Source organism: Ambystoma mexicanum, chromosome 2p (assembly GCF_040938575.1).
Source record: "Ambystoma mexicanum isolate Mex_15411 chromosome 2p, UKY_AmexF1_1, whole genome shotgun sequence".
Lineage (NCBI taxonomy): Eukaryota > Metazoa > Chordata > Amphibia > Caudata > Ambystomatidae > Ambystoma > Ambystoma mexicanum.
Window position 1 is genome coordinate 439,073,408 of NC_090923.1, and position 13,005 is coordinate 439,086,412.

At 47.1% G+C, this 13,005-nt stretch overlaps 1 protein-coding gene across 3 annotated transcripts in view; it reads left to right on the forward strand.

Annotated features, from left to right (window-relative positions):
• The window catches only part of TAFA1 (TAFA chemokine like family member 1), a 2,040,488-nt gene that overhangs the window by 807,032 nt on the left and 1,220,451 nt on the right, over positions 1-13,005 (forward strand). The gene's annotated exons all lie outside the window — the stretch shown is intronic.

Consider the following 13,005-nt stretch of genomic DNA (forward strand, 5'->3'; position numbering starts at 1 on the left):
CTTGCCTGCCAGTTGAGCCTCTGATCCTCTTCTGTTTGGAACTACTTTTCCTGTTGGGTGGGGCAGGAGCCACTCCCTAGATTCAGAACACTGGAACTCTTCTGGAAAGCAGGAACTCTTTTCTTAGGCGTGGCTGTGGAAGGAGACACCTAAGCACTACAGGAGGCTATTTAAACCACACCCGATGGATGAATCTTGCTTTGCGTTATTCTGCATCCTCTGCAGCAGAACGCTCATCGTGTCTTCTGCATCTGATCCTGGGCCTAAGGAAAAAGGCTTACCATCCTGAATCCAGTCTTTAGCAACACCTATAAAGACAAGAAAGAACAGGTTAGCATTACGGTCTTCAGTGACAGCTCTTCACTTACCTGGTCCATCGGCTGTCACCAACGCCTCGCGCTGCATTCCGGCATCTGAAAGACAAAGGCTTACCTACTCTTCGTGCGCTCCGGAGGTCTTCACACTGCATTCCGGCATCTGAAAGACAAAAGCTTACCAACTCTTCGCACGCTCCGGAGGCCTTCGGCGCTGCATCCCTCATCTGAAAGACAAAACAAGGTGCGTTTAAAGACATTGGGGAACTTTAATACTCACGTGCCATTACTCCTTTCCACATCTAACCCAGTGGGTATTCCGGCACCCTGCAGCCGCTCCGAACTTTTACCTGCAAAATAAAAAGACAGTTAGAGCACATCGTGAAGCAGGCAACAAGCGCTTACTTACGTGCTTCCAGGCGCTTCTATTCATCACACGGGCTCCATCTTCAACTCACTTCAGCCCGTCATCCGCCATCGCCGGAACCCTGCAAAACAAGAGACATCATTACTAAAGACTTTAAAGACATTAGAATTACTCGAAACTTACCTTTCGTGCAGTAAACGACGGACAGCAGTCCTCTGAAGTCAAGAGGCCTACTCCCCTTATCCAGTGAAGAAACTGGTTACAGCACCCTGCCCCGAGGCAGACGGAGAGCACAGCGTTCACTTACCTAAGGTGAGAGCGTTAATCTTTGGGGTTCTACAGGAGAAGAGAAAGGGAAGAAGAGAGAGACATTCAATAACCCAGTTCCTTAATCCCATATTTTCTATCTGCAGACATCTTACCCTTCAAGTCAGACATACAGTGCACAGAGGTCCAGCCCAAAGAGCCAGCCGTGTGTTACACATCACCTTTGAAGATACGGTATACGCCCAGTCAAGACCGGCGCCTCTACGGGAATCAGGTGAGCGTTACAGAACGCAAAGCCTACCACAAAACTCCCGTCCAGGCGCTATGGAAACCTCGGATACCGACCAGCTAGCCCAGTTACTTGGGGAACTAAGGGCAGAAGTGCATGCAGCCCGTCAGGAAACGAACGCTCTAAGAAGGGAACTGATTATTTCCAAGGAGCGAACAGATGATCTCGCTAGACAATTGCTACAGTCACAAGCCGGACAGACCCCGTTACCCGCATCTGGGGGAAATCTTCCTTCTACATCCTCTATGAATCCAGTGCAGATCAACCTACCTGGGAATGTACCTCTGGCTCCGCCCGAACGATTTTCTGGTGACCCAAAGAGGTTTGCCGTATTTATCAATCAGTGCCGGTTGCATTTCTTATGCCGGCCAGCAGCCTTTCCAACTAATCAAGCTAAAGTAGCTTTCGTGCTTTCGTACCTTAGTGGCAATGCGGCAGACTGGTCGATCCCTCTAGTAAATCAAGATGATCCGGTCCTCCATGATTTTCAAGCTTTTCAGCTCAGTATGGAAAAACTGTTCGCAAGACATTCACAGGGGCAGGCCTTGGACAATGAGCTTCTTTCGTTGCGACAAGGTAATAAAGACCTTTTGGCTTATATTGCGTCTTTCAACAGACTGATAGTGGAAACTCAATGGCATGAGGACAAAAGGATTACGCTGTTTTATAGAGGTCTACGTGGAGAGCTCAAGGATGTGTTAGCCCAAGTAGTGAATCCCCCACAAGATTGTTCGGACTATATAGACTTAGTCGTTCAAATAGATCACAGACTGCAGAACAGGAAGGCCGATCGTTCCAAGTTTGATGCTCGAGTATTTTCCAAACCGCCAACTCCTTCCAAAGGAGTAGACTCCGGGGAACCCATGCAAATAGGGGGTCTGAAAGGTCCTCTAACACAAAAGGAGCGGGAAAGGAGAAAACAGTTGCAAATGTGCCTCTATTGCGGAAACTCAGGGCACTTTCTTCGAGACTGTCCGGTGAAACCTGCCAAGAAGGCAGTAGGAGCTGCAGTTACCAAAGTTACAAACTCTGAGCAGGGAAATGACCTCGCCCGACAAGAATAGAGGTCCTCTTGCCGAGCGTGAAAACCAGTTCTGTGACCTCGCATTTAGTGATACCTATGGTCCTCATCAGCCCTGATAATCCGGATCGATTACATGCAATTGAAGCTTATGTCGACAGCTGTGCCATCGGCAATTATGTGGATCATGAAATGGTTTTGAGGATGAATCTAACTCTTTGTCCCAAGGCTGTAAAGGACGTCATTACTACGGTGGATGGTACGGAGATAGCCTCCGGGCCAGTAACGCATACCACTCAAGAGGTGACGCTAGTAAGTCAAGATGGACACCATGAGAAGATCGTGTTCGATGTGATCAAGGCCCCTCAGTTTCAGATTATTCTAGGAATACCTTGGTTAGAGAAACACAATCCTCTGATCGATTGGCGAGCAAGAACGGTCCAGTTTCCAGAATGTGTCTCTACTTGTCACCCTCCACCTGGTGTTGCACTGGCAGCAATTTCTTCAGAGACTCCCCAGTTACCTCCCGAATACCTAGAATACCAAGATGTTTTCCGGAAGGATCAGGCTAACTCTCTACCTCCTCATAGGTCTTATGACTGCCAGATAGACCTGATACCTGGATCTACTCCTCCTTGTAGTAGAATTTATGCCCTCACCGAGCCTGAGAACCTTCACCTTCGACAATACCTGGATCAATACCTGGCAAATGGGTTTATTCGTCCTTCCAAGTCCCCTGCTTCTTCAGCTTTGTTCTTCGTTCCAAAAAAGGAAGGAGACCTTAGAACTTGTATAGATTATCGCTCCCTGAACCAGATCACCGTTAAGAATAGATATCCGTTACCTTTGATCCCTGAACTCCTGGACCAAGTCAGAAAAGCATGCATATATACAAAGCTGGATCTTAGAGGAGCTTACCACTTGGTACGAGTAAAAGAGGGCGATCAATGGAAGACGGCCTTCCGCACCAAGTATGGGCTATTTGAATATCAGGTCATCCCCTTCGGACTTTGCAATGCCCCGGCCGCCTTTCAATATTTTATGAACGATGTCCTCAGAGAGCTCATAGATGTGTGTGTTGTTGTTTACATTGACGACATCCTCGTTTATTCTTCATCGGAATCTGAACATCGGAAACACGTGAAAATGGTCCTCGAAAGATTGCGTCAACACAAACTTTTCGCTAAGTTGGAAAAATGTGTTTTCAACGTGACTGAAGTTGAATTCTTGGGATTCATATTATCACCTGGCGGAGTGCGTATGGATTCAAAGAAGGTCGATGCAGTTCTCAAATGGCCATCACCATCCTCCGTAAAAGGTGTGCAAAGCATGTTAGGCTTCGCTAACTTTTACCGCAGGTTTATCCCCGAATTCTCTCGAATAGTCCAGCCCATCACTGCCTTGTTAAAGAAAAACAAACGTTTTGAATGGTCTACCGAGGCGGAACAAGCTTTCCAGGATTTGAAGACTAAATTTATCTCTGCACCAATCTTAAAACACCCTTGCCCCGAACTCCCCTACATCGTGGAAACTGATGCTTCAAGCCTTGCCATGGGGGCAGTTCTATCACAAAAGGACCCGCTAACCAATCAGTTGCATCCCGTGGCATTTTGGTCCCGCAAATTCTCGCCTCCTGAAATCAATTACACGATTACTGACAAGGAACTTCTGGCTATCAAGTCTGCCTTTAAGGCTTGGCGGCATTATCTGCTGGGGGCCCGACACACCGTTACTGTGATTACGGATCACCGAAACCTGCAATATTTGAAAACCGCAAAAGCCCAATCCTCTAGACAACTCCGTTGGGCATTATTCTTTGCCGAGTTTGACTTCATAATTACCTATCGACCTGGTACAAAGAACGGTAAAGCTGATGCCCTTTCTCGGATGGGAGTGGAAGAACACTTGATCAACCCTAAACCTGTACCAATCATTCCCGAACAAAGAATTCTGGGTGTAATCGCCACAGAATCCATAGAGGAAGTTAAGGATAAAGCCAGGCAACTTGTAACTCCAGCAGACATACAGATTTGGCATCTGCAGGGAAAGGACTTTGCAGTAAAGGACAACTTATTGTATTTCCAAGAACGATTATACCTACCCAGCACAGATTTACAGAAAAAAGTAATCTCTTGTTATCACGATTCTTTAATGGAAGGACATCCCGGTATGGCCAAGACCTCAGAAAAGATCAAGCGCTACTTCTGGTGGCCGTCTTGGAAAAAAGATATCAGAGACTTTATAATGTCCTGTGGAGTATGCGCCCAAAACAAGAGCCGAAAGGAAAGACCAGCAGGCCTCTTACGCCCTATTGACATCCCACCTCGCCCATGGCATACGCTTTCTATGGACTTCATCACCGATCTACCTCCATGCTCCGGATACAATACGATTCTAGTAATCGTGGACTTATTCTCCAAGATGGCGCATTTCATTCTGCTCAAAGGCTTGCCAACAGCAGCAACTCTGGCCCGAGAATTTCTCGAAAACATCGTCCGACTGCACGGTTTTCCTTCGGTTCTAATTTCGGATCGAGGTAGTCAATTTATTTCTCATTTTTGGCGAAGTTGCTGTCGGTCGGCTCAAATTGATGTGAGACTATCGACCAGTCACCACCCTCAGACCGACGGACAAACCGAGAGGACCAATCAAACTCTGGAACAGTATTTACGCTGCATGCTGCAACAAACTGAAAAAACTTGGAAAGACATCCTTTGGATAGCCGAATATGCCTACAATAACTCTGTCCATTCGGGAACTGGGAAAACCCCGTTTTTTCTTTTGTACGGCAGTCACCCTCGAACCTCGGAGTTGGATCCCCTCCAAGATCTTGAAACACCAGCAGTAGACTACCTGCATTCTACAATCACCCAAGCCTTTAAGGAAGCTGTTTCTCACCTTCAAAGGGCTAAAGAACAATACAAGAAAGGAGCAGATCAACATCAGAAAGAAGCCCCTCAATATCAAGTAGGAGATCAAGTCTGGTTATACACCAAATATCTACCTCTAAAAGGGCCACGCACATTCAACCCAAGATACCTTGGTCCCTATTCCATCACTACCATAGTAAACCCAGTAGCGGTCAAGTTGGACTTGCCCCCGCACATGAAGATACATCCGGTCTTCCACGTCTCTCTATTAAAACCCGTGCAACCTCAAACCCGACTAACTAAATCTCCAAAACCTATCCTAGTTGATGGAGAACTCGAGTTTGAAGTCAAAAGCATTCTGGACTCCAAGATCTCCAAATCTAAACTATTTTACCTAATTGACTGGAAAGGCTATGGCCCCCAAGAGAGATCCTGGGAACCTGCTGAATATGTCCACGCTCCTCGCCTAATCAAAAGATTTCACCGAACATTTCCTGACAAGCCAAAACCCCCGGAGAAGCCCGGCTTGGGAGGGGCCTTGAGGGGGGGTACTGTCATGATCTCTGCTTCCAAAAGGTCAGGGTTTTCCCAACTCCCTTGGAAGCAGATCCATAACCCAGGTTCCGAGTGCCAACCAGTCCCAATTGGGACCTTTTGGACCCAGTCCTGGCGCCAGTGGCACCAGGCTCATAAATATGCCCAGTCCCAGCGCTGGAAGCGCCGGGCTCATAATGCTTGGGTGGACTTACCTGCAGCAGACCATGCTGCTTACTTGCCTGCCAGTTGAGCCTCTGATCCTCTTCTGTTTGGAACTACTTTTCCTGTTGGGTGGGGCAGGAGCCACTCCCTAGATTCAGAACACTGGAACTCTTCTGGAAAGCAGGAACTCTTTTCTTAGGCGTGGCTGTGGAAGGAGACACCTAAGCACTACAGGAGGCTATTTAAACCACACCCGATGGATGAATCTTGCTTTGCGTTATTCTGCATCCTCTGCAGCAGAACGCTCATCGTGTCTTCTGCATCTGATCCTGGGCCTAAGGAAAAAGGCTTACCATCCTGAATCCAGTCTTTAGCAACACCTATAAAGACAAGAAAGAACAGGTTAGCATTACGGTCTTCAGTGACAGCTCTTCACTTACCTGGTCCATCGGCTGTCACCAACGCCTCGCGCTGCATTCCGGCATCTGAAAGACAAAGGCTTACCTACTCTTCGTGCGCTCCGGAGGTCTTCACACTGCATTCCGGCATCTGAAAGACAAAAGCTTACCAACTCTTCGCACGCTCCGGAGGCCTTCGGCGCTGCATCCCGCATCTGAAAGACAAAACAAGGTGCGTTTAAAGACATTGGGGAACTTTAATACTCACGTGCCATTACTCCTTTCCACATCTAACCCAGTGGGTATTCCGGCACCCTGCAGCCGCTCCGAACTTTTACCTGCAAAATAAAAAGACAGTTAGAGCGCATCGTGAAGCAGGCAACAAGCGCTTACTTGCGTGCTTCCAGGCGCTTCTATTCATCACACGGGCTCCATCTTCAACTCACTTCAGCCCGTCATCCGCCATCGCCGGAACCCTGCAAAACAAGAGACATCATTACTAAAGACTTTAAAGACATTAGAATTACTCGAAACTTACCTTTCGTGCAGTAAACGACGGACAGCAGTCCTCTGAAGTCAAGAGGCCTGCTCCCCTTATCCAGGGAAGAAACTGGTTACAGCACCCTGCCCCGAGGCAGATGGAGAGCACAGCGTTCACTTACCTAAGGTGAGAGCGTTAATCTTTGGGGTTCTACAGGAGAAGAGAAAGGGAAGAAGAGAGAGACATTCAATAACCCAGTTCCTTAATCCCATATTTTCTATCTGCAGACATGTTACCCTTCAAGTCAGACATACAGTGCACAGAGGTCCAGCCCAAAGAGCCAGCCGTGTGTTACACATCACCTTTGAAGATACGGTATACGCCCAGTCAAGACCGGCGCCTCTACGGGAATCAGGTGGGCGTTACACTTATACAATTAGCAAATCTGTTTCAAAGCGCCCATAGGGAAACAGGGTGGGCACGGGGGGAGGTAGACAATGAATTACAACAGAGATAAATAATTGAATTAATAGCACAAACAAATAATGAGAACAGCAGGGAGGGGAGACAAACCTACTATGCCTTGTGAGTGTTTAGAACATGCAAGTGCGAAGGGGAGGCAGTAATGGGAAAGGTGCTGAGGTGTTCATTGAGAAGTGCTTGGGCCGAAGTGCTTAGAAAAGAAAAGAAAAACTTAAGTGCAACCTCCCGTGGGGAGGCTGAGCCTGAACACGAGCAAAATATAGGCGCCTGCTTTGAGGAGAGGTATGGGAGATCAGGGCCCGAGGATACATAAGGGCCCTGCACATCAGTCATGCTACTGTATGATTAACAGAAAAGAGAGGAGGAGAACAAAGAGGAGAAGAGAAAGGTCTTGAGCCTATATCTGAAGTTATGGAGGTCCTGCTCAATATGCAGAGGGTTAGGAAGGCTATTCCACAGAATGGAGCCCACCGAGGAAAGTGATCCACCACCAGCTCTCTGTTTAGCAAACCACTCCACAGGCAGGGAGTTGGGGCCAGAGGAATGGATGAGTCTAGACAGGGAGTATTTGGTTAGGAAGCAATGAAGATAGAGTTGTACCCAGCACCAGATAGACTTGTGGATGATACAGAGGGATTTGAGTTTAATCTGTGCAGAGACCGGAAGCCAGTGAAGGCTTTGTAGGGCAGGAGAGATGCGGTCCCTGGGCTTGAGGCCAAGGATAAGTCTTGCTGCCCTATTGTGGGTGAGCTGGAGGGGACCCAGGGTAGACAAAGGAAGATTAGGAGGAGGCTTTTGCAGTAGTCTAGCCTGGAGAGAACAAGACCACGGGTAACATTGAGTCTCTCGGGGATGGTGGGGAAGAGTAGAGTGCCTTTGAGAAGGAAGAGTTGAAAGTGGGACTTCATGACAATGTCCTAAATATGAGGGATGAAGGAAATGGAGGAGTCAAAGATGACTAAAAAAAACTCATGGCTTCAGAGGAGGGTGAAGGGGGAGCCCATGGAGGAAGGCCAGGGTGAAGGGAAGAAGTAGGGTGGAGGGGATCCAATAGGGAGAATCTCTATTTTGCTGGCGCTCAGGCAGAGGTCATTAGCAGTGCACCTTGCCTGGATGGCAGAGAGGCAGTCAGGGATGAAGGAAGGTGCAAGGGCGTCAGTAAGAACTTTGAAGAAGAATTGTGTGTCGTCAGCGTTGCACTGGAAGTTGGGGGAGAAGGAGGTAATGGGGCATGCGAGCATAGGGAAAAGGTATATGATAAAGAGCCAGGGAGAAAGAGTAGAGCCCTGGGGGACACCACAGGTGGAGGAGGAAGTAATGGAGGAGAAAGGGCCCAGAATGTTTTTTGAGGAATGATTGGTTAGGAATGGGGTAAGCGCAGTACAGTGGCAGCTCCGAGATACCAAGGGTATCATGGAGCTTTTTTAGTAGAATGGAATGGTTCATTGTGTGAAATGCAGACAAGAGATCAAGGAGGATGAGGACAGCAGGGGATTTCGAATTGAGGGAATGCGAGTAGTTCTTCACGGGTGTTCAGGAAAGCAGTTTTCATGCCTCTGTAAGCCTAGAATCCAGATTGATGGTCATGTAGACGCCCAAAAAGTTCGGTATGGGCGTTGAGTTGGGGGAGGGCCTAATTCTATAGCAGTTTATCCAGGAGGGGGGTGATGGAAATAGGGCAGTAGTTGGCTGGGCAGAAAGGTTCTGCAGGTGGTTTATTAAGGAGTGGGCGCACAAGTGAGTGCTTGAGGAAGGATGGAAAAGAACCAGTAGCAAAGGAGTGGTTGGAGAGATCAGCAGGAGCAGGGGCGAGAGAGGAGAGGTTGTCCTTGATGTTTCTGGAGGGGCATGGGGCAACCTGTTTGGAAGAGACCTTCATGCATCTAACAACTCTGGTGACTTCTTCAGGGGAGACAGGAGCAAAGGAGGAGAAGGAGGAATGAGAAGGGTGAGTGGTAGGGTGGTGCAGAGGGAGGGTTCGTTTGGAAGAGTTTGTGACACGGCTGTTCAGTATGTCCTAGGTTTTGGAAAGTATGTGAGAGGTGAGTGCATTACAAAGGGCATGGCAAGGAGCATGGGCAGAAGATACTGCAGATGGGTTGGCAAGTACCCTGAAGATTTTGAAGAGTTCAGCCGAGATGCAAAGCAGAAGAATGCAAGTACACAAATACTCACCTCTCGTACTCCGGGCAGGATCATGCTAGTTGCAGCAATTCAAAGAGGCTGATGTCAGAATGGAAGGCTGGTCACAGAGGCTACTGACATGGAAGACATAAGCAGACAAGACAAAGCAATGTGATACTGCAAGCAAGGATAAATGCATGCTAAACGTCGGATGCAAACTAAAAGTGCAACGTGAATGGAGACCTCATTGGGAAAGCATACAATTGGTCCGATTCTGCATTCATTTGAATGAGGCAGGACCATGCATCCAGCTGTGGTCAACTGTAAAGAGATGTAAAGTGTCACTCAGTACACATTGTCAAGATGCAATGAGATACACACCAGCACAACCATCAACACCTATCACAGGCCCACTCCCAAACACCCTTAAAAGGCCCACACATTTGGAACTCCCACAATTTTGAATATGAAACCAGTGGCCCTACCAATCCAAAGAAACAACACCATGCCCAGACCTATCACCTGAAGCACACCCTGTGAAACATGCACCCATTAAGTAGTACTGGTGCCCCACAAGACAAATAAATCCCAAGTTATCACACAGAGTGCAAAGCTCCCAGCCAAACACTACACAGGTGTCTGCAAATACCCATCACTTACCTACACCGGGTACCCACCTGCCAATACCCATCACTTTCCTACACAGGGTACCCACCTGCCTTGGATATGATGCAACCCATCGTGAGACACATCCCCTAAATGCAAGGGCATGCATAGTAACAAAAGAAAGAGCATGCACATCGATGACAACACAAGAATTAATCCTGAACAAATGCAGAGTGCACCCACTGCAGAAGCACCACCAGATTAGGTGCTGCCCATGAGTGCAGGGTACCACAACAGAGAGACGGAGAGAGACTGACACTGAGAGGGAAAACCAAGTTAAAAACACATTGTATACTTCCTGGATTGGAGATGGCCAATGACGTGCACTACACCACAGTAGGTATAGCCATAGATGAATTGACCGTGGGAGGTAACACATTGACATGGGTACCACTTAAATAACCATTCTGGCCTGGTAGCATGAAAAGCACATATAAGTAAAGTCACACATGCAGCAAACATGGTGACCAATTGCGCATGCTCAACATGCAAGACAATGCTCATGCTTCCCCGCTGACTGTGCCGGCATGGTGTGAATCCCGCCTTACCTTTACCATGAACTGTGTCTCCAAATGAGTGACAGGTGGGACAGTGTCTGATGGAGGACATGGGAAGCATGGACATCAAAGGGTGCAGGGTGTCTCCCCCGTGACAGCAGTTACCACCAGATCACGGATTACTGAAACAACATGGGAGAATATCTTACAACAGGCATAGAGAAGTACCATTCACACAGCACACATGTGCGAGGAAACACCTAACCCACAGTTACTTGCACATGCCATCCTGTGAACCACCATGCACACATGCAAGTTAACCTCACTATGCATGCCTGCATGTCAACCACTGCAATGGCCGTGGCGTTCAGAGGCTAGCAGCACAACTCAAAGAAAAACAAAAGTAAAAAAATAAAAAAAAACCTGGAAAGGGCAAATAAAATGCAAACATGCAGGCCTGGGGTCAACTAAAGTATCAAAAAACCAGTGGACTTTTACAGCCTGCCACGCCATGTCCTCCACTGGTAGTCTGAAGCGCCTTCTCCCTCCTCTTTCTCCTCCTCTGCATCTGGTGCCTCCTTACCTCATGCACATGGACAGAAAAATACATGTGGAGTTAACTGCAACATGTCTACAGTAAACATGTGTATCACATTGGTGTCATGCAACAAAATCCAGGGCATATCACCATAAGAACTACAGCATACACACACTATGTACAACAAGCTATCTGATCATGGCATATGCAGACTGGAAACAACATTCCCTCCACAGGGCCATGCTGCCAGTGGACACATTGCCAACAAACTGGGTTGTTAAGAAGCACACTATGGCCCATGGCACAGCTAACTGTTGACTAATGCCAGTGAAATGGGCATGGCCATGTGGCTCTGTGACGTGCAATTACATCAAATGGCAACAGGCATACACACATTTCCCCATCCAAGGCTGCATCCATCACATGTCATGCCTGTGTTGACCTGGTTCAGGTACGGTACACAATGTGAACATGTTGTGTGTTGAAAAGGAAACAGTCCCAGTTGATGTATGTCTGTAAGAGCAACACCTACCCAATGTCTGTGAAGTGGAGAGAGTAAGTCAATGGAGTTGTAGATAGGAACAAGGTACAGTGACCCACAAGAGGGAGAGGGGCATGACCATGGAGTGTGGGCTGAGTGTGGAAGGGTAACAGGGATCAGGACTCACAACGATTTGCCTCAGGAGTCATTGCCATTGGGGCAGCAGGGATGTGTACAGTCTAGACATATCCATACTCAGTTAGGGCACGCTGTAAGGCATGTTGGTTGTCATCTTCTATCTTCTATGTAGCATGGAAGCAACTACGTACATGTGTTTAAAGCACATCTATACCCTGCAGTGCATACAGTGTAACTCGTATTTCGGACACATGTACAGAGCAGAATCACTGACATCAAGGATGCAGCAAGGATGCAGCTAACAAGAGTGCACATTGTGGTATCATGTTGCAGATGTTGTGGGGGTATGCTAGTGGGGATGAGTACTGTCACACGGCCATATTCAACTGATGTACTGTAAGAGGATTCAATTCAACACTACAGCTAAGTCAATGCCTAGTCTGGGATACTGAATGGAAACCCTTATTGATATATCTTTATGTCCAGTTCATGCGTTCTGGATGACTACCCCTATATAACACCCCTCTCTTGGAATCCCCCTGACCCCACTGAGCCAAGAACTAGTTCTGTTTTGCAAGTTTAAACGGTTTATTTGATAATTTAAACTATATACATATAAATCACACTTTATAATAAATTGATAATTGAATATCACACTTAATCTGAGCAGTAATCAATAATGGATAGTCTGGCACTAGCACACTTGTGAATAGGAACAGAAGAATACGGTGGTAGAGAATGCTTTATATAAGTTCAGATGGATGCAATGTTGAATGAAAATGCAATACAGAAAATACTCAATATGATTTCAACAAAACAATGTAATCCCTTTTCTCTGGCAATCCACTCCCCCCCTTATGCAATGTAAGTAAATGAAGGGGAGAGCACACAGTTCTTAGAAATGCAATCAAATGGAATTCATTTCACCCCAGCAAGCTTAGAGGAAAACAGGTTGGAGTTTTAACACAGGCCCAAAATGCTTTGAATGTGGTTTGCAAGGAAGTGAAAAATATGCTAAAATGCTTTTAATTCCCTTTAGGAGGTTCAGGGTGAGTGAAATATACTTGGGATGAGTTCAGGCTCACTTTAGCAAGGATCAAGGAGCAACTTGCAGGTTAAACGAATTTTTGGCAAAGAAAAGCAATGAAGCTGCTGTTTTCACACGTGGCTGGACGTGATTACGGTAAAAGTATACGGAGCTTGTTGAAAAGCTGAGATTCTAAGCTTTCAGAGGAAAGTTAAACCAAGTTCCTAGCCCAAACGGTTCCAGAGATACGGACGATTAAATAAAGGTAGTTTTTCGGATTTGATATTTTAAAAGTTCAAAGCGACAGGTACAGCTTGCAGCTAGAAAATGACAAGTGACAGCTTT